Here is a 20201-nt window from a genome sequence, read left to right on the forward strand (position 1 = left end):
TGTGATTTTCCCCAACATAGGGATGACTTGGCCCATCCTGCCTGGGGAACTTTGGTAGGCTCCCAAGACTTGGGAGATGGTTTCCTGGTCAGTTATGTCCCTTTAAGGACCCATCATCTGGCCCCCAGCATCCCTCCCATGCACCGCACCCCCACATGCCTGTGCCCCTGGCCAAGTGTGCCCACTCCCAGTGGTTGCAGGCCCATTGTTGTCAGGCTTGTCAAGGTCAGACTCAGATACTTGTACTGTGGGGCACACAATAGGTGATACAGTCCTTGGGACACAGGTTTGGGGGCGAATGGTTGCCTTTGATGTTGATACAACAGGGTTGGTAGAAGTTGATGTGGGCGGGGTGAGGCTGAGAGTCGACTGACCAGGTGTCCCAGATGGGCCAGGTTGTTCGTTGGTGTCCAGACATCCAAAGGTATTGTCCTCACTGGGGTCTTCATCCAGAGGCGGAGTGACAGTCTCTGGTATCATCTCCATGGTGGCGATGGCAAGGTTACCTATGGAGGGAGTGAGACAGAGAGTTCAGGTTAAAATGGGTGTTTTGTAGCATTTGTGTGAGATGCAGACAGTGCCTCAACATGATTCCCTGCAATGACATTGACAGCTGCAGCACAGCATACCTTAGTTGTACATACAACTCTGTGACTTAATTTCCATACTCCGTGTTAGGAGTTGTTAGACTAGGTTGGTAATGATTGCACTACAGATGGGATCTGATATTGTCTGATTTTTTACATGACAGTTCACCTCTGTTACCTGTTACCTAGTGATGGTCAGGCATGCTAGGTGGCACACATTAGAGCTGCTCAATGCACAATGGTGTCCTTGTAGGAACACAGTATGTGAGTATGCAAGGGACATTGACCAGTATCTGGATGTAGTGTATGTGCATTGACTCAGCCATCTGACTTTCCAACCAAGGTCAGTCTATTACTGGCTTGGGATATTTCATCTGAGACCATTATGAATGGTCACTCAGCCATAGCTGTGTTTTGCTTTGGCTGCTATTGTGAGTGAGCCATTGCATTGCTGTCATTGCCATGTAGTGTTCCACACCAGAACTATCTAGGATCGGTAGAGCATTCAATGATGGCATGCTTCAACAGTGTTTCAGTTCTTTCTCAACAGCTGCTTGTAAGTGAAAAGCGACTCTGCGGTACTGTCAGGTAACCGAGCGAATGTCCCCATTAATATGAAGTTTCACTTTCATCTTTTGGCGATTCCCTAGGCCATGAAACCATGACACGAACTGACTCACAATTCAGCTCGAGCATGGATGTTGTAGTTCAGAAATATAAGTCCCATTTTAGCAGCGGCGCCAAAGCTAAGGAAGCATGCACTAGATGAGGTTCTTTGAAGGACATGAATTGAAACATACAATGGAGTTGTTTTGTGTCGCAAAGTTGCTGTAAATGACCCTTAATTCTGTAATGGTTGTGAAGCAGCCACATGTATAGCTCTGTGTTTGACAGAGTAAGGTGTGGCACAGGAGATAAGTTGTTGAGCTGTTCTACTGGAATGATGTTAGTTGACACCACTGTCTACAGTGAAGGTTATGGGGCTACCATTCACTTTTAATGTGATTTTAGGGCAATGTGGAAATTAATTTTTTCATTTTGTTTTGTAATTTCCTTTGGAATTTTGATCTTCCTCTCAGGCAGCTAACCCTGCGTGTGCATGTTGTTCCTTAGTTGATATGATCAGCGCACATCCATCTTCTTCACTAGTGCTTGATAATGACATTGAAGAGCCTTCATATGATGAATTTGATGATGATCGACTGTGCTTGGTTTCTATTTGTTGTAACTGACGTTGCCTTTTGGCCTTGTGGGTGTGGTGAGAATGCTTCTGGAACCTTCTGGCAAACTTGTTCTCTTCTCCCTGTGACACATTTGGATTCTCTTTCACTTTGCAGACCATTATGAAGTGATTTTCTTTCCTGCAGCCTTTCAATGTCTGTCCTATGGCTGGATATTTGCCTTCATGGGTAAATGAAAAGACACATTGGAAGCATAACCTTTTCTTTTTTGGAAGCGTCGACTTCTGTGCATCTTTTTTGCGCTTTCGTTCATATTTCAGTATCAACGCTGATTCATTACGTGCTGCAGTTTGTTGATCTGCTTGTGCTTCTGGCCTTGCAGCCATTTGCATTTTCTCCAAATTGAGTGACTGTTTCAGCATGAGTCTTCTGAAGGAATCTGAAGCCATCAATGACACGAAGGCGCATGGCTTTGCTGACGCAGATATGCTAATTAGAAATTATTAATGAATGTTTATGCGGTTTAATTAACAGGAAAACTAACGTAGAGAAATTAATGTGCACGTTTAAAAATGTACCCACGGAGAATGACAGCCAATTTACACGAATTGGTACTAAAATGATTAAAAATGTGTGAAATAATGAAAAGAGTAGTAATAACGTAGTAATATGTCATATTGAGATGTATAACGTGTGTTTTGCATTATATTGTAGAGTTAACTTAGGTGAAGTTGTGGTCTAGTTAATAGGCCTCATGCAGAAGCTGAATTTCTAGCCCTACAGAGAAGTTGGTGCGTTGAACTGTCCATGAACTGCGTATGTTGATAAAATCTGCTTAGCTAGAAGTTTCTGCAATGTACGGACAGGAGATGAGGGATTAGAGTATGTAACAATTTTGGTGTAAGACAGGCTCGATGTACTTTTCCAGGACTTGAACAATAGAAGCACTGACTGGAGAAGAAGATGCAACATTTTCGATACCTGATGAGCCAGGTGATGAGGACATCGTACAGTGAACCAATCAACGAACTGAGAACGGCGCCCCTAATTCCTAATTGGTCAGTGCTATTAATGTCGATATATTCATCTTTGTTAGCTTATACTGAAGCATTAGAGTATATGTTTTCTCAAGTTCTGATTAGATTATGCTATTGGTGGTCACTAATGAGCTAACTCTGAACTGATCGAATAAAGTTTGATCTAACCTGATGACTTTGAATTGGAACAAATAGGGAAATAAAATTGTTAAAACATATATTGAGTTGTGGTTATTCATGAAATGTTGATATATTGTCTCTTTTTTAGTGATTCTCTTAGTGGTGATTGATTGATTACATTGATAATTAATGTTCATCGATTACTACATAGCTAGGATACTCCACGCGATCCAAAAGGTTCATCGGCCTATACGCGTCCCCTTGTAAGTTTACCTACTAACGACCAGGCGCGCTAGCAGTTTTTGATAGCAGCTTGATGGTTAGTTTTCTTGGAGAACTAGTTATGTGTTGATTGATAGTTATACTAGTAGTTTAAATTAGGGTTACTTATTCATTTTATGAGGTTTGAATTTTGTTTTTCTGAAATGGCAACTGTAGCAAAGATGATGTCCCCTTAAGACCAGCAATGACTTTCCCAGATCCTGGATCCCGCTAGTAAGTTGGGTATGTTCTCGGAAATTCTAGTGATAGTGTGAAAGTGGTAGGTTGCACTTACAAAGGCTTATGCAAATTGCAGGTGAATTGTGATCTATGTGAGGAAAGGAGGGAGTCTGCGTACTCCAATTGAGGTTTAGTAGGAGCGTGCGTACTCCGCAGTATGAGAGTAGGGAAGTCGTTTAACTTCATATGTGTGTGGCACTTTGTGCTCAAAGGTTGTCCACGTGGCTGTTGGTGATGTACGGACCCTGCGTGGTCTGAGACTCCGGAGTACATTGACAAGTGTAGAAGACACTTGGTTATATGTTGTAATCTGTCTGGTTTAGTAGGTTGATCGGGCGTGGTCAAAAAGTCAGTGTGAGAGTCAAGTGAGTAAGGGAAATTTTCGACTGAGATTTGGCGAGTCCTATGTGCACCAGGAGAGACCCATTGATCAGTTGAGAGTGAAATATGCGGGTAGAATTTTGCTTGCGAATGTGGGAGACTGAGAGAGAGGAATAGCTCCATGAGCGAAAATGGCATCAGTGAAAATCCGTAAGGTCTCTGAAGCGTTTGTGTACCTTCCTGTAGTAAACCAGCTGATTTGCTTTTGGTTATTGGTTTTTGGTTAGTGCTCGCAATATTTTGCATTAGTTTTGTGTGAGTCGAAGATTAGGAGGACATGCCGTAAGACTTTGTCAGCTGCAGTGTGTGAGTGTGACGTCAGAGTGAGTCGTGCTGGGATAGGATGGTTAGTGAGAAGAGTCGCAAGCGGATTGGCAGCCATCCGTAAGAGGCTATTGGTGGAGTAAGCGGGTGAAAGGAATCTTGGGAGTAAAAGTCATTTCCATATTGAATTGAATACACAAAAGATAGAAAAGATTATGTTTTTCAAAGAATTCAAGAGTGCCATGAAGGGTGATACATACATTAAGGCGACAGTGGGGGAGCCGCCCCCACTGGAAAATTCTCCAGCATTTATTGTGATGGAGGAGCGAGCTGTCGCGCCATGTCTGTGGTTAAAGCAGTGGTGCAAATTGACAGAGAAACAGGGATCTTTAGTGTTTCTAGAGCATGGAACGTTTAATTTGAGAATTTTGGATCAGTTGCGAATGACATAATATGAGACGAAGCCACTACCGAGTCCAGCACAGTTTGAGGCTTTAGCGGTTTGGGAGCTCACATCATGACAACAGCAAGAAATGAAATTCCAGAGGAGAATAAGGAAGGTAGAAAAGTCACTAGCAGAGGCAAGATGGGATTGGAAACAGAAAAAGTGGAGAACTGAGACATTGCAAGGTGTAAAGTTATTTCCCTCAATTGCAGAAGAAGACGAGACAGGAGAAACAGAGGGTACTAGCAAGGATGAAAAGAGTTCATCAGCGGGTAAGAAGAAGAAAAAGACTTAAGTAGAAGAAGAAGACTCAGATATTGAGGATCTTATTACTCAGGTATTGAGGGACCGACCTCCACCATGTGCGGTGCGGGCGGGGTCCAAGTATTAGTTCTGCTCCAACTGCCCCAGCCCAAGTGTCGGGGACAGCGGGATCAGTACAGATAGAAAATGTATAGGTACAAGGGGTAGTGCAAAGTACTCCTAATTGAGTGACCACTTCAGTGGTCCAAGCGCAGAAGCACCCACCACCAGTACAGAGAATTTATCCAGAGGTACCAATTCTTGAGACAACTTCGAACTTGGTGGTGCCGACGGAGCAAATGGTTCCGAGGCCAATGTTAGTTCAGACCGAGCCAATTGAGATTGGCAAATTCCAGGGACTGCATAAATTTGAAGTCTGTGACTCGAGTCCAGTATCCCTATTGGGAAGGGACTTAGGGGGACATTCAGACCCTGGCGGTCCATGACCGCCAGGGCGGAGGGCAGCGGAAGCACCGCCAACAGGCTGGCGGTGCTTCCTGGGCGATTCTGACCGCGGCGGTAAAGCCGCGGTCAGAAAAGGGGAACCAGCGGTTTCCCGCCGGTTTCCCGCTGGCCCAGGGAATCCGCCATGGCGGCGCTGCATGCAGCGCCGCCATGGGGATTCCGACCCCCTTCCCGCCATCCTGTTCCTGGCGGTAATTACCGCCAGGAACTGGATGGCGGGAACGGGTGTCGTGGGGCCCCTGGGGGCCCCTGCACTGCCCATGCCATTGGCATGGGCAGTGCAGGGGCCCCCTAACAGGGCCCCATAAAGATTTTCAGTGTCTGCTTTGCAGACACTACAAAATCGCGACGGGTGCCACTGCACCCGTCGCACCCCTTCAACTACGCCGGCTCCATTCGGAGCCGGCTTCATTGTTGAAGGGGCTTTCCCGCTTGGCCGGCCGGCGGTCTTCTGGCGGTCGCCCGCCGGCCCAGCGGGAAAGCCGGAATGGCCGCCGCGGTCTTTTGACCGCGGAGCGGTCTTTTGCGGGAACCGCTTGGCGGGCGGCGGGCGGCGACCGCCGACCGCCACGGTCAGAATGACCCCCTTATTGTGCAAAACCAGATGTTCGATTACTTGTTCGGCTGGAATAGCGGTTCAGACAAATAGTGATAATGAGGAAGAACAAGCTCTTGAAACTGAGAAAGAAAACATTAATGAAGAGTACCTGTTGCTTGAGTTTTTCCCGATGTTTACTGTGAAAGAATTACATGCAGATTTACAAGGAACAGTACAGGAAAATGTGTGGGACCTGACAGGTAAAGGAGTGGGTTTGATCAAGGCAGTGTAGCCGATTAAGATTACTTTGAAGCCAAATGTAGTGTTTCCACAGCTTCCACAGTATAACATTGCACAAGATGTTCTGATGGAAGTGGCACTAATAATTGGAGATTTTCTGAAACAAGGGGTTTTGAAAGAAGTATTAAGCAGTCCATGTAATTCACCGATAATGGGCTTAAAGAAGCTGTGTGGGAAAGTGCGCATTTTGCAGGATTTGCGAAAAGTGAATGAAATGGTTGTCAAGTGTTGTCCTGTTGTGCCGAACCCAGCAGTAATATTGTTTCAGATTCCATGTGATGCTGAGTGGTTCACAGTGGTTGATTTGTCACAAGCTTTCTTTTCTGTGCCTCTCCATGAGGATAGTCAGTTTATTTTTTGTTTCAAATTCATAGACAGAGTCTACAGCTGGTGCAGGCTTCCTCAAGGGTACATGGAGTCACCATCTCTGTTCAATCAGATTTTGAAAAAGAATCTGGAGTCATTGGAACTATCGTACCAATCGACTCTGGTGCAGTACATTGATGATTTGCTAATTGTGTCCAAGACAAGGGACGAGCTTAAGTATGACTCGATTGCCCGGTTGAATCATTTGGGGAAATTTGGAAATAAGGCGTCACCTTTGAAATTGCAGTACTGTCAGATGTCAGTGAAATACTTGGGACACCAAATTGAGAAGGGGTCAAGGAGAATCTCCAGGGAGAGGATTACAATGATATTGCAGAGAAGTCCACCGACTTCACAAAGAGCTGTCAGGATGTTTCTGGGAATGGTAGGCTATTGTCGTCAGTGGATTCCAAATTGTGCTGAGATTGCTAAACCATTGCAGCAGCTGACACATAATGAGGTCACAGATCCGATTACACTAGATCAGGACCAGATGAAAGCATTTACTGAGTTGAGAGAGAGTTTGTGCAGGGCTCCAACGTTGGGAATGCCTGATTACACTAAGCCATTCACATTGTTTTGTCATGAACTTGATGCTTGTTCTTTGGCTGTCTTGACACAGGTCCATGGAGGTGCTTATCGCCCGGTAGCCTATTTTTCAGCTACCTTGGACCCAGTCGCAGCAGCTTTACCAGGTTGTCTGCGTGCTGTTGCTGCAGTTGGTCAAAGCCTTTCTCAATGTGAGGAAGTAGTGATGGGATACCCTCTAACTGTAATGGGAGATCTTACTGACAAGTTGAGATCTTACTGACAAGTGCGAAAACACAGTATTTGACTGGTGCCAGATTGACAAGGCATTCTAGGTGCTCCAAATGTGAAATTGAAAAGATGTACAGTGCTGAATCCGGCAACATTACTTCTGAGTGATACTGTTGAGATTGAAAAAGAGGAAGACATTGAGCATGATTGTCTTGAGGTAACTGAATTGTGCACAAAATCCAGACCTGATATCAGAGATACCCAATAGGAAGAAAATGACAAAATTGTCTTTGTTGATGGCTCATATCTCAGAGATGGTACAGGGAAATTGAGAGCAGGCTATGCTGTATGCACAATCACAGGTACTTTAGAAGCTTCCTGGCTTCAAGGTGTATATTCTGCACAAATGGCAGAATTGGTAGCTCTTACTAGGGCGTGCCATGTTTCTGTGAGACTGAGAGTCACTATCTATACTGACAGCCAATACGGATTTGGAAGTGTTCATGATTTTGGTCAATTATGGGCGCAAAGAGGTTTCCTTACCTCGACTGGTTCTCCAGTAAGAAATGGTGTCAGAATAAAAGAAATGCTATATGCAGTACAGTTACCTGAAGAAATTACCATGGTAAAATGCAGTGCACATCAAAAGACACAGGACTACAGCTCACTGGGAAATGTATATGCAGATCAAGTCGCAAGGTTTTGCGCATTGAACTGTATTTCATTCAAAGACAAGTGGGAACTGATGTCAGAAGAGGATAACCCATGTACAAGTTTTGCATTGAAAGTTATCGATAATTTGGAAGAATTGAAATCATTGCAAGATAATGTTGACAAAGAAGAGAAACGACTCTGGTTCAAATTAAAATGTGTCCAATGTCCTGATGAGATTTGGGTTTCTGAGGAGATTCAGATGGTCCTGCCCAATAGTTTATTGTCGCAAATGGCCTGTTACTACCATGGTCAGGCACACATTGGGAGGGATGCCATGGTTCGATTGTTCAATATTGACAGGTTTAGTCCCAAGTTTAAGCAGGCAGCAGAGGCAGTATGTCATCGCTGTATAATTTGTCAGCAGCTAAACGTGGGAAAAGGGACAGTAGTGAACTTGAGCCACATTGGAAGAGCAGAAGGTCCATTCAGAAGAATGCAATTGGATTTAATTGAAATGCCTGCTTGTGGAGGTTCGAAGTACGTGTTGGTGATTGTGAGTGTTTTTAGTCACTGGATTGAAGCATACCCTACAAGAAGGAATGGCAGTCTCACAGTAGCAAAGTTGTTACTTGGGGAGTTGATACCACGTTTCGGGTTTCCGATCTCTTTAGAATCAGATAGGGGAACTCACTTCAATAATGAGGTGATTAAACTCTTATGTTCAGCACTAAACATTGAGCAAAAGTTGCATTGTAGTTACCGCCCTAAAGCATCAGGACTAGTGGAACAGATGAATGGTACTTTGAAATCAAGAATTGCAAAGATGTGTGCAGCTACGAATCTGAAATGGCGAGATGCATTGCCTTTGGTGTTGATGTTGATGACAAATACACCTGACAAGAAGACAGGGCTGTCTCCCGACGAAATTCTCATGGGCAGATCAATGAGATTGCCAGCAGTTCCAGCCAATGCACTTGTAAACATTACAGATGATATGGTGTTGGACTACTGCAAGGGTCTGGCTGATGTGGTTTGCTCTTTCTCTCAACAGGTGCAGGCCACCACCCTGCCACCCATCCACGATCCAGGGCACAATCTGAGAGCTGGTGACTGGGTCGTTGTCCGGAAACAAGTGCGCAAGACGTGTTTAGAGCCATGCTGGAGAGGACCTTACCAGGTTGTCCTAACAACCACGACAGCTGTGAAGTGTGCAGGACTTCAAAACTGGATACACACGAGGCATACCAAGAGAGTGGTATGTCCACAGGATCACGAACAAGCATTGTTGAGAGCACCAACAAAAGTGAAACAGGTTGCAGCACCTGAACCAGAAAAGGAGCCAAGAGAGCCTGAAGTTGAACCAGAGCTTGTGGAAAATGTTTAAATTACCCCTGTTAGAGACGAGAGTGAAGAATTACAGGAGGGTACAGAAGTATCTATCTCAATAGATACAGCAGGAGAGCCAAGCTCAGCAGAGGTTCTCCCAGAAGCAGACAGTGCTAAAAGGCAGACAGAGCAAGTGCAAGACCAAGAGGGGGAAAGAGTTGAGACGGATCAAAATCAAGGTGATCAGACTCCTCCTGAGCCTGTTGCAGGTCCATCAAGAAAAAACACCATAGAGAAAGAGAAGAAGAGTGCAATCCTGAGAAAAATACTAACAGAAGGATTGAGGAAAGGAGATAATTGTCCTGAGTCGCAAATAGGGAAGAGAAAAGAATTGGTCACAAATGAAACAAAAGAGGAACAAGTCGATACTACGAGAAAAGAAGAATTAAGTGAAGGAGAGATAAGTGGTGATCGAAAGTTGAAAAGAAAGAGAATAGCAAGTCGCCGTTACGCAGGTCCAGAATGGGCGTATACAACTTCTAATGAATGGCAACACGAGGTTATGTCCTTTTGTTTTGATAGAGAAGTTCTGAGTCAGTACTTTGATGTGACCTGAAGGGAAACAAAAAGCTGATTTGTTGAGCTAATCAGAAAAACCTAAAAGAGACTGATGAAAATAAACTGGAAGAGACATTGATAACCTGATTTGACATAAAACCGGATGTGACAAACTGCTAATCGATTTTGACAAATGGAAAGGGTTCCTGGGTGTAAACTGAACTGTGAGAGAATATTTTTTTTCCTTATTTTTGATTTTTACTGCACCTTATAAAAGAGTTACTTCTACTTTCTGATTCTTTACAGATCATGGCTGAGCTAAATAATCAAGGTAGAAATACTAGACGCTGTAGATATATGAGTGTTGGATTGGCAATTATGTGTGGAATCTTGTTTATAGTGGTGACTGTGGGAATATCTGTTCTTGATGTGAAAGGAGCCACTCATACTTCTGCTCCTGAAACTACTACACTAATGGCTTTGGAAAAATCTAAGTTAGATGAGAAGTACATGCATGACTATACTAATGCTCAAGGAGAGCTTTCTTCTAAAATCGTCTATCGCTTGTTGAGTGAGTATGTTGAAACGATGGATGCAAGGGATTGTCTTGTGCGTACGCAAATTCCTTCGTCAGTAGAGGAAGGAGTTACGAACCACAGCTTACCTTTAACAAATGGAATAAGCTGTAGCTTGCTACTAACAAGGTTCTATAATCAAGAGTATATACAGTATTTTTATTCTAACTATGACCTGGTGTTTTCCTTTGTTCCTATAATTAGATATTTGAGTAGAGTAGCTAAAGAGCATGATGTAGTATTAGTTAGAGGGTTCTTTGAGCCTACATTAACATTTGGAACAGCCTACGTGCATAGGAACAATCTAACGTGCTTGCTTACACCTTTAGAGAAGAGCTTTATAGGGCATACTGATGATAGAAGAAAGGCATTAAAAGAAACATTAGAAAAAGGTTTAGAGAACAGAACTTACAAGAATGATTATGCTTACACCGCTATTAAAACACAAGGGAAATTAGCATTAGATGCATTACATGCAGGGAAGCTTTGTATATATAGGCCAAAGTCACGCACTGACACTTTATTTGTGGGAATGAGTGAATGTAGGCATGTGTTTTTGTTTCAGAGTAAGTGGACTTTTATGCTGAATGGTAAGGACCCTGCGATTCCTGGGATTTATTATATTTGTGGACTCAATGCTTATTACCGTCTTCCAAGAGGATGGTATGGGACATGTTATTTGGGGATAGTTTTCCCAAAGATTTATCAGATAGATGAATTGAAGAAATTTCAGAAATTGACTGAATTACATCATAAGCGACAGATGAGGGAAACCTCTTCTGCAATTGTGGGAGATATCTTTGGTGCAATGATTCCTTCAGTGTGGAGTCCTTCTGAATTCCATCGGAATATGCAAGTTGTCTACTATTTTGGATAACATGCTGATAAATTTTACAGGAGGAATACTCCTGGTAGATACTGAATTAGCCACGGATAGAGCTACAACGCTTCAAAATAGGCTTGCTTTAGACATTCTTTTAGCGAAAAACGTCGGAGTTTCAAAGATGATTAATTCTAGGCATTGTTGTTCATATATTCCGGAGAACGATAGGGAGATAAGAGATTTACTCACTAATCTGACTAACTCAAGTAAGGATTTAAAGGAATTTAAAGAACCAAGTGTTTGGGAAAAGGTTGGAAAAGGATATGCTTCAGTAGGGAATTGGCTTAGTCAAATTTGGAATGGGGTATTATTAAAAATTATACAGGGAATATTGATCATGATTGCTTGCATATTAGGATTATGGGGTTCATGTAAATTATGACAAAAGATTAAATTGAAAAGGTCTTAAAACAATCAGAGAAGGGAAGAACGAAACAGGGAAAGAATCTATAGAGAAGACTTGAGGAGGAGACAGAATACAGAAGAAACTGAATTTTGAAATATTATGAAGAATGGTATGATGACATATTTAGTCATTAGAGGAGGGATTGCTGATGCAGATATGCTAATTAGAAGTCATTAATGATGGGTTATGCGTTTTGATTAATAAGAAGACTAAAGGTAGAGAAATAAATGTGCACGTTTAAAAATGTGCCCACAGAGAATGACAGCCAATTTATACAAATTTGTACTAAAATGATAAATAAATGTGTGCAATAATGGAACAGAGTAATAATAACGTAGTAATATGTCATATTGAGATGTATAACGTGTGTTTTACATTATATTGTAGAGTTAACTTAGCCAAAGTTGTGGCCTAGTAGAATAGAAGCTGAATTTCTAGCACTCTACAGAGAAGTTGGTGCGTTGAACTGTCCATGAACTGCGTATGTTAATAAAATCTGCTTAGCTAGAAGTTACTGCAATGTACCGACAGACAGGAGATGTGGGATTAGAGAATGTAACAATTTTGGTGTAAGACAGGCTTGATGTACTTTCCCAGGACTTGAACAATCGAAGCACTGACTGGAGAAGAAGATGCAACATTTTCGATACCTGATGAGCCGGATGATGAGGACATTGCAGAGTAAACAAATCAATGAAATGAGAACGGTGTAATATTAGAATTCATTGATTTAAAAAATTTAAGTTATTGGTTAGAGTAATTTCTGGTGATTGACTGACCAATTAAGAATTAGGGGGATGGACTCGAAAACCCTAATAACAGGTCATGACAAAGGGCAAAAACTTCAGATGAGATGAGATGAAATGAGAGGAGATGCAAGGGGTGAATTGATGATGTCAAAAGACGCAATTCGAGTTTCTGTCATTGGGCTCATGCTCTTGAGAGCCCGATGCGTTGCTGATCGATGGATGACCTGAAGACGAAGACTAACTTTGTTGCTGATCCATTCTGTGGATAGGTAGCAATGACAATGTGACTGTTAACTTTTTGTGCCTTTCTTTCTAGGTACCAACTACGCTGTTTAAATACGTTTTCCTTTTAGCTAGATGTTTCCTAAATTCGTGTTCTAAATAATTTTCGCATGAAGTCCCACATGCTAATGCTAATTTGGGTTAGGTAGGTTCCTTGGGTGACGTTGACAGTGACAAATGATTGACGAACTGATTGCTGAACCCTGCTATTAATGTCGATATATATTCATCTTTGTTAGCTTATACTGAAGCATTATAACATTTGTTTTCTCAAGTTCTAATTAGATTATGCTATTGGTGGTTACTAATGAGCTAACTCTTAACTGATTGAAAAAAATTTAATAGAACCTGACAACTTAGAATTGTAACAAATAGGGAAATAAAATTGTTAAAATGTAAAAATGTATATTGAGTTGTGGTTATTCATGAAATGTTGATATACAGTCTCACGTTTAATAATTCTCTTAGTGGTTTTTGATTGATTACATTGATAGTTAATGTTCATCGATTTCTACATAGCTAGGATACTCCATGCGAGCCAAAAGGTTCATTGGCCTATATGCGTCAGGCACGGTAGCAGCTTCATCATTAAAGTCACAGAACTTACAGTGTTTGAGAAGTGCATCAAGTCTCTCAACAAATTCATACATCGTTTCACCCGCTTGTCGTCGTGCTTGGTTGAAGATGTACCTTTCGTAATCGACATTCAGCATCTAATTCAACTTGGCATTCAATGCTTTTTTTAACTTTTGATATGACGTTACATCAGCTTGTGTGTTTTCTTTAGCACTTCTTTCACTCCACACCGTCAAGGTGTTTTCAAACATATATTTAATGATTTACTTACTGTCTTGTTCTCTTAGCGCATCTATGAAATTACTGAACATTTCAATCTGTGCAGTCCACCTGGCACCAATGCTCAGCTTCATCGCTGTCTCAAACAAAGGTGGTGGCTTCAGGCATGTAGCCGAGTTGTACTTTACATTTTCTTCTGTCACCACTGAGAGCAATGTGCTGTTCAGACAGTGTTTGTCTTGTAAAGAAGGACTGACAATCTCTCCACGGAACCCCTGTTGCTTGGGCCTGGTCGTCATACACAATTTTCAAGGTTGTATAGAACTTCACTCGCTGGTGCCTGTAAGTATTTATTGGAATGTACTCCTCTGCAGAGGCTTCAACTTCTTTCATGGCTGTGTAGAGACTGAAATGGGACTTTGACTCCACATAAGTCAATCACAGACTGCTTTGAGTCGATTTTGAGGCAGACATGGCATACACATGCAGTTTGCTGTACTTTTGCAATCTCTCAGGAAGAGGAACTTTGTTTCTTCAAGCATGTATCCCCTACTTGTCACCAGTTGCAGCATCCTTCCCACCAAGGAGCATGTAAATGAACATGTCACACATAGTGTTCTGTAACAAACATCTTTATTCTTCACCATACTTCTGCGCTCTTCACACATTGTCATAACTTTAATAACCACACCATAACACCTCCTATCCAATTACATAATTCCAATCTAGATTCCACCCAGGACCTCGAGTGTTGTAGAGTGTGATATCAAAGACACTACATCTAATACTGTTTTATGTATGTCAGGTTGTGTTTTTTTAGGTAAATAAAACGTTAATGAAAATACACTTTTAGTTGGCTCAGTAGAGTTCAGTGTTATGCCTTATAAATACTCCTCTGCAAACTTTACTGTGGATGCGTTATAATAGCAGAGCACAGCATTCAGTACTTGAAAGCATTGATGGTGTCAAACTTTGCATTTTCCTCTACTATGTGATTACTATAGCTATTGTTTAACCTGTTTAATTTATGTGTGGATATCAGTCATCAAGTTTTCCTGGAAAATTTGACTAACTGCCTGCATTTTGTGAAGTGGACCTAGCAGGGCCCCAGTCCTCTATAATTTTCCATTTTGGGTTTGAATGCCTAATATTTTACAGGATGGTATTTAATTGATCATTAGGGAGTCTCCAGGTAGCGGTGAGACTGATTTATTGCAGTCTATTGTGTCCAGTGTGCTGTGAGTATTTTTTGCTGGATACAGGATGCTGTGATTATCTGTTTGCTGGTAGGTGCGCTCAAAAGTAGAGTACAGAGGTGTCTTTTTTGTGGGATGGTCCTCAGGTTGAAAACCTTCTGTGTCTTTCTTATATCAGGCTGGATGATTCTCAAGGATGGGCCTCTGCAAAATTGAATGAGGCCAAATTTGCCATTTTATTCATTTTTGTTTGCCTGAATAGGAGACATTTTTGGGAAAAGCATGAAAACCCGCTCAGCAAGAGGACCAGAGAAAAGGACATGCTAAATAGCGGTATTACCCACAACTTTTCTGATTGGCTACACGCAGCTAAAAGAATAGTCCTTCTGTTAGTGGTTAAGAATCCCAGTCACAACTCATGGAACAGCTTGCTGTTTCAGCCATCCGATAGGCGATTTTTTCACCTAATCAGAATAAAGCCCTGTGTAACGACCATTCTGATTGGCTGCTAGCAGAGACTCGAAACAGCCGTGATTCCAACTACCTGCTTGTTGCTTGCGAGCAATCTTGTAGTAGTCTTTTGTTGGTGGAAGGGCAATACCTGCTGTTTTTTCATGTTTTCCAAAACGTGGTCAGCGAAAGTGTATCCCTGAAAAGCCATATCTAGAGCTGAACTCTGCTTCCACTTTAAACAGTTTAAAAATGACAGAAAAGAAGCTTGGGATTGAAAACGCAAAAAATCACAGAGGAAGGTCTGGAACAGGAGTCTGTCATGGAGTGCCGCTGCCAAGCAGATCTCTAAAAACTTGCAAATCTGTACGAAAAGCTAACATCCAGCCAAGCTCGGAAGGTGAAATCAAAACTACGAAGTGTACTGAATCAGGCTGGGAAACTGGGGTGAGTGGCTGAACATAACACACGAAAAAGACTCGCCCGTGTCCTGGTTAAGGGAGAATAAGTCTCACGAGGTGCCTCCCTTCACGCACCAAAGTGCAAAAAAGATAAAGATGCACAACACAGTGGATCAGCGTAGGGAGTTCATTAGTGGGACATGTTGCCTTGCTGATTTCCCATACTGAATTTTCCCCATACCATTTTAGTGCATATGAATTATCATGTGTATAGAGTAATCTTCTTTTTAATGAAATACTACATGAAGACAAAAGTCATTATAACAGCTCAAAGCTTTGAGCCTGTTCCAGGACTTCGAAAAGCATAGGTTCAAATCCTGACAAGGCTGGCCCATAACTTTGTCCTTTAAAATCAATGAAATGAGAACCTTTGGTTAAAACAACATAGTTTAGAGATGCACTTACAGACAACTTAGCTCGTGGTGTGTGCTATGTAGCTAGTCATTAATATTTAATTGCCCTATTGCAGCTTCCTTATAAACCGCAACAGGTACTCGGATGTCTGTGCAGACAAACTGTTTTTTTCTGTGGAAATGACAGTAGCACCAGACATTGCATTTTCTTTGGTATTGTGTACGTTTTTCTATTAATGTATGTAGACTACTAACTATTTATAGTGTCTTCCTGTCAGCTGTAGTATCCACAATCTTGCCTGTCGGTACTGCGAGACACAAGTGCGCATTCATCGCGTGCGCTGGGCTTATTATACGCGAGGGCTGCTGCCCACTCTGTTTTGACAAGGGCTATTAAAATGCAGGTGTTCGAAAAGAGATACCTTTTAATAGACACGCGCTAAAAATTGCTTCGCACGTTGATACGCCATAGGCTGTTTGCACGCGTAAAGGGAGTCAGTGCCCACAAGGTCTAAGGAACTGTTGTTTGGAAAGGAATGATAGAAAATATGTCATCTTTTTTATTTGTGTGCCGTCAGGGATTTGAGAGGCACGAGCGGTCATTTTCAGTTAAGCACCCCTACAGGAAAGCTGTGCATTGCGATTCTGAACTCGCTGTTGCACTCGCTTGGCATGTGCGCACATGAATACCGTTACGAGATAGTCAGTGCTTAACTTGTGGCGATGGATTTATTTTTCATATGGAGAATTTGACCTAGAGCTAGAGTGAGACAGAGAGAAAAGGTAGAAAGAAGGAGTAAGTAATAAGAGAGCAGTGATGCAGAGAGGAAAGAAGCAGAGATGGACTGGACTGGCCCATAAGGCACTCAGGCAGTGTCTGACAGATCAATGCTTGGGCCGGTTTTTAGGCTGTTTGTGGACCTGATTCATGGTCTGCTGGACCTGTTTTTGCTGTAGATTACCTTGTTGTTGAAACAAACATTGCCTGCACCAAAGTCAAATTCATTAATCCTTCCATATTTTGCAAAACACGTATACAGTGTGTCTTTACAAGTTCCAAACTGCCCTGATTTGTAAACCTGAGGCACTTTTTAGCTTCTAATTAACTGAAGGGGTCCGTTTTATTTTGGTGCCCTGGACTATTTTCTGTCCCATTCTGGCCCTGAAAAGAGTGAAAATGAACCTTGAAGACTGTGATGGCATGTGTCGGGTGATTAAAGGAAGAGGCATGCAATTGAATCAGGGCTATGCATCCCAGAGGTGTTTTAAGGTGTGGGCAAATACATAGGCCCCCTTCTTCCAAAGGACCCCTCACTGAGTGAATTTTCTCTCTGTGTCATCTCCATTTCTTAATCTCAACCTCCTTCCCTCTCTCTGGTTAACTCCATCTCTCTGTGCTCTGTGTCATCTTAAAGATTTTTGGACCCCAGCCAGAATATATTTCAGCTTTCATGTGTGACTACTGTACTGAAACTGAAATGTATGATATATTGTCATCATTCATGTTTGAATTAGCAGAAAATTATTTATGAAACTCAAAGTAGTGAGGAGGGCCCACCAAAAATAACTTGCAAGGGGTCCAAAAATCCTTAAAATGACAGTGAGGTAGCCTTAATATCCAGTAACTCGGGCAGCTTCCTGTGTAGGCTTGTTAGAAAAAGTTTGTGCCTCTCACTTATTTTTTAACACATTAGCCAATCCCAATTGTGCGATTGGACATAAGCCAGCCTGCACTCATCGTTGAAAGGTGCACACATCAAGAATTCTCAGGCACACGCTTTTGTTTCATATTGTTCTTGATGATCACTGCTTTTTATTTCGAAGCTTACCAGACAGCACAGCTGTCTGGTTTGCAAAGTCTTCTTCAGGGCATTTGGAAAGCTACACTAGGAATGCATTCTGCCCATTGCTCACCATTGGAATTGTGTTTTTTTTACTCACAGTGGCTTGCTTTCTATTTGCTGGCTATATTTGTTTTAGGCTGTCTAGTATTGTAATCGTATTGTAATCGTATTTATATAGCGCTTACTACCCCTGACGAGGCGTCAATGTTTTTGTGCCACTCATGGAGCATGGTTCCTTGTATTCTTTCACAAGTGCTCGCTTTCTGTGACCAAGCCTTTAAATGTTGTTGTTGTCACAGCATATTTATGTGCATTCAGACACAGAGGTCAAATGTCAGGTTCTGTCTTCCAAGTGAGCCTGGTGTTTACTTTTCTTTTCTGATTTCAAAGTGAGAGAATTTATGTGACAATCATTCTGGTTACCGAGGGTGTGCTGGAGGAAGGTTGTTCAATGTTATTTTTTTCTAGCACACAGCAAAGTGTAAATGTCTGTAAATGAACTGTGCAAAATTTTTGGAATACATCAGAATTAGGTGAGCACAAATGACCACATTTTTTGTAATTCTGACACATGATGGGAACAAATATTTTAATTCGATCAAAGCAAATCAATACACTAGGTGATACCATTTCCACATATTATTGTTTGTGTGCTGTATAGTTTTATCAGTAAAACTGCATGACTGTACAAATATAACAATAATTTCAATTGAAAATGTGTTGTCTGTAATGGCACTGCACTATCGCACAATACATGATCCACTCACCACAACTCCACACTAGATCACTCTATTACATGACACTCTAAAAGACTCTCCTCTCCTCCACGCTATGTCACTCAGCTCTATGCAACTCCATGTCAGTCTACGCCACTCCACAATACTCTACTACACTCTGCCTTACTCTACTCTATACCACTCTAAGCTACTCTATGCCACTCTACACTACTCTATTCTGCTCAACTCTATGCCACACTACTCCACTCTGTTCCATTCCACTCCACTCCACTCTACATTACTCCACTCTCTACCACTTCACTCTATGCCACTCCACTCTGCAACACTCCAGTCCAGTCCATCCCTCTCCACCCTGACACTCTACTCCACTCTATTCTACTCTGTGCCACTCTACTGTATGACACTCATTTACGACACTCCACGATTGTCCACTTTATGACACTCTAGTCCATTTTACTCTACAACACTCTACTCGAAACTACGCTGCTCCACTTATAGCACTCTACTCCACTCTGCACCACTCTATGCCACTCCATTCTACAACACACTACACCACTCTATGACACTCTATGCTACTTCACTGTGGGCCATTCTACTCCACTTTACACTACTCAACCCTATGACACTCCACTCTACTACACTCCGCAGCTCTCTGCCCCATTCACTGTTTGACACTCTGTGCCACTCTACGACACTCAATGCCACTCTATACCACTCTACTCTACAACACTCTGTGCCACTGTATTCTATTCTATTCTACTCTAATAGATGCTACTCCTCTCCACCCTACTCCACTCTGCGGCACACCAACGCTCTATCTGGTGCTCCACTCTACTCCACTTTATGACACTTTACTCCACTCTATGCTATGCCACTCTACATCTCTTCAATCTATGCAACTCCACTCTACAGCACACTACTCTACCCTATGCTAATCTACTCAACCCCACTCCACTTCACTTTATGACACTGGACTGTACAAGACTCTATGACACTCCACTCCATTACTCTCAACTCTACTACACTACACTACCGTCTACACCCCACCACTCTAACCACCTCCACTCTATGCCCCTCAAGTCTATGCCCCTCCACTCTATTGCCTTCCACCTTATGCCTCTCCACCTTTCACCCCTCTAAGCCCACCTACTCAACAACACTTTACTCCACTCCACTACACTACACTCTATGCTACTTTATGCCACTTCACTTTACAGCACTCCACAACACTCTGCGCCCCTCCACCCTATGATACTCCACTTTACAACACTCAACACTATGACCTTCCACTCTATGACCCTCCACTACACTCTATGACACTTCACAACACTCTAACACACTACATTCAACTCTATGTCATTCCACTCTACACCACTCCACTCTACCATACTCTTCTTACCTCCACTCTATGATGCTCTACTCCACTCTACACCACTCCACTATATGCCACTCTACTCAACTCTATGCTACTCCACTCTCCAGTACTCAGTGTCACTCTACTCCATCCTATGACACTCAATGGCACTCTATGACCCTTCACTCTGATACACTCTACTCTACGACCCTCCACTCTGACACCCTATGACACTCTACAACACTCCATCCCACTCCACTCTTTGACGCTTTACTCTACAACACTCCACTCTATGCTTTGCCACTTTATGCCACCCCACAACGCTCTACTC

General features: G+C 42.4%; 1 long non-coding RNA gene across 1 annotated transcript in view; it reads right to left on the minus strand.

Annotated features, from left to right (window-relative positions):
- Positions 1-208: 208 nt before the first annotated feature.
- The window catches only part of LOC138259213 (uncharacterized), a 335764-nt gene continuing 315771 nt past the window's right edge, over positions 209-20201 (minus strand). Inside the window, exon 3 of the long non-coding RNA XR_011198672.1 lies at positions 209-506. This is a non-coding gene — a long non-coding RNA (uncharacterized lncRNA). The remainder of the gene's footprint in view (positions 507-20201) is intronic.

This window comes from Pleurodeles waltl, chromosome 2_1 (assembly GCF_031143425.1).
Source record: "Pleurodeles waltl isolate 20211129_DDA chromosome 2_1, aPleWal1.hap1.20221129, whole genome shotgun sequence".
Lineage (NCBI taxonomy): Eukaryota > Metazoa > Chordata > Amphibia > Caudata > Salamandridae > Pleurodeles > Pleurodeles waltl.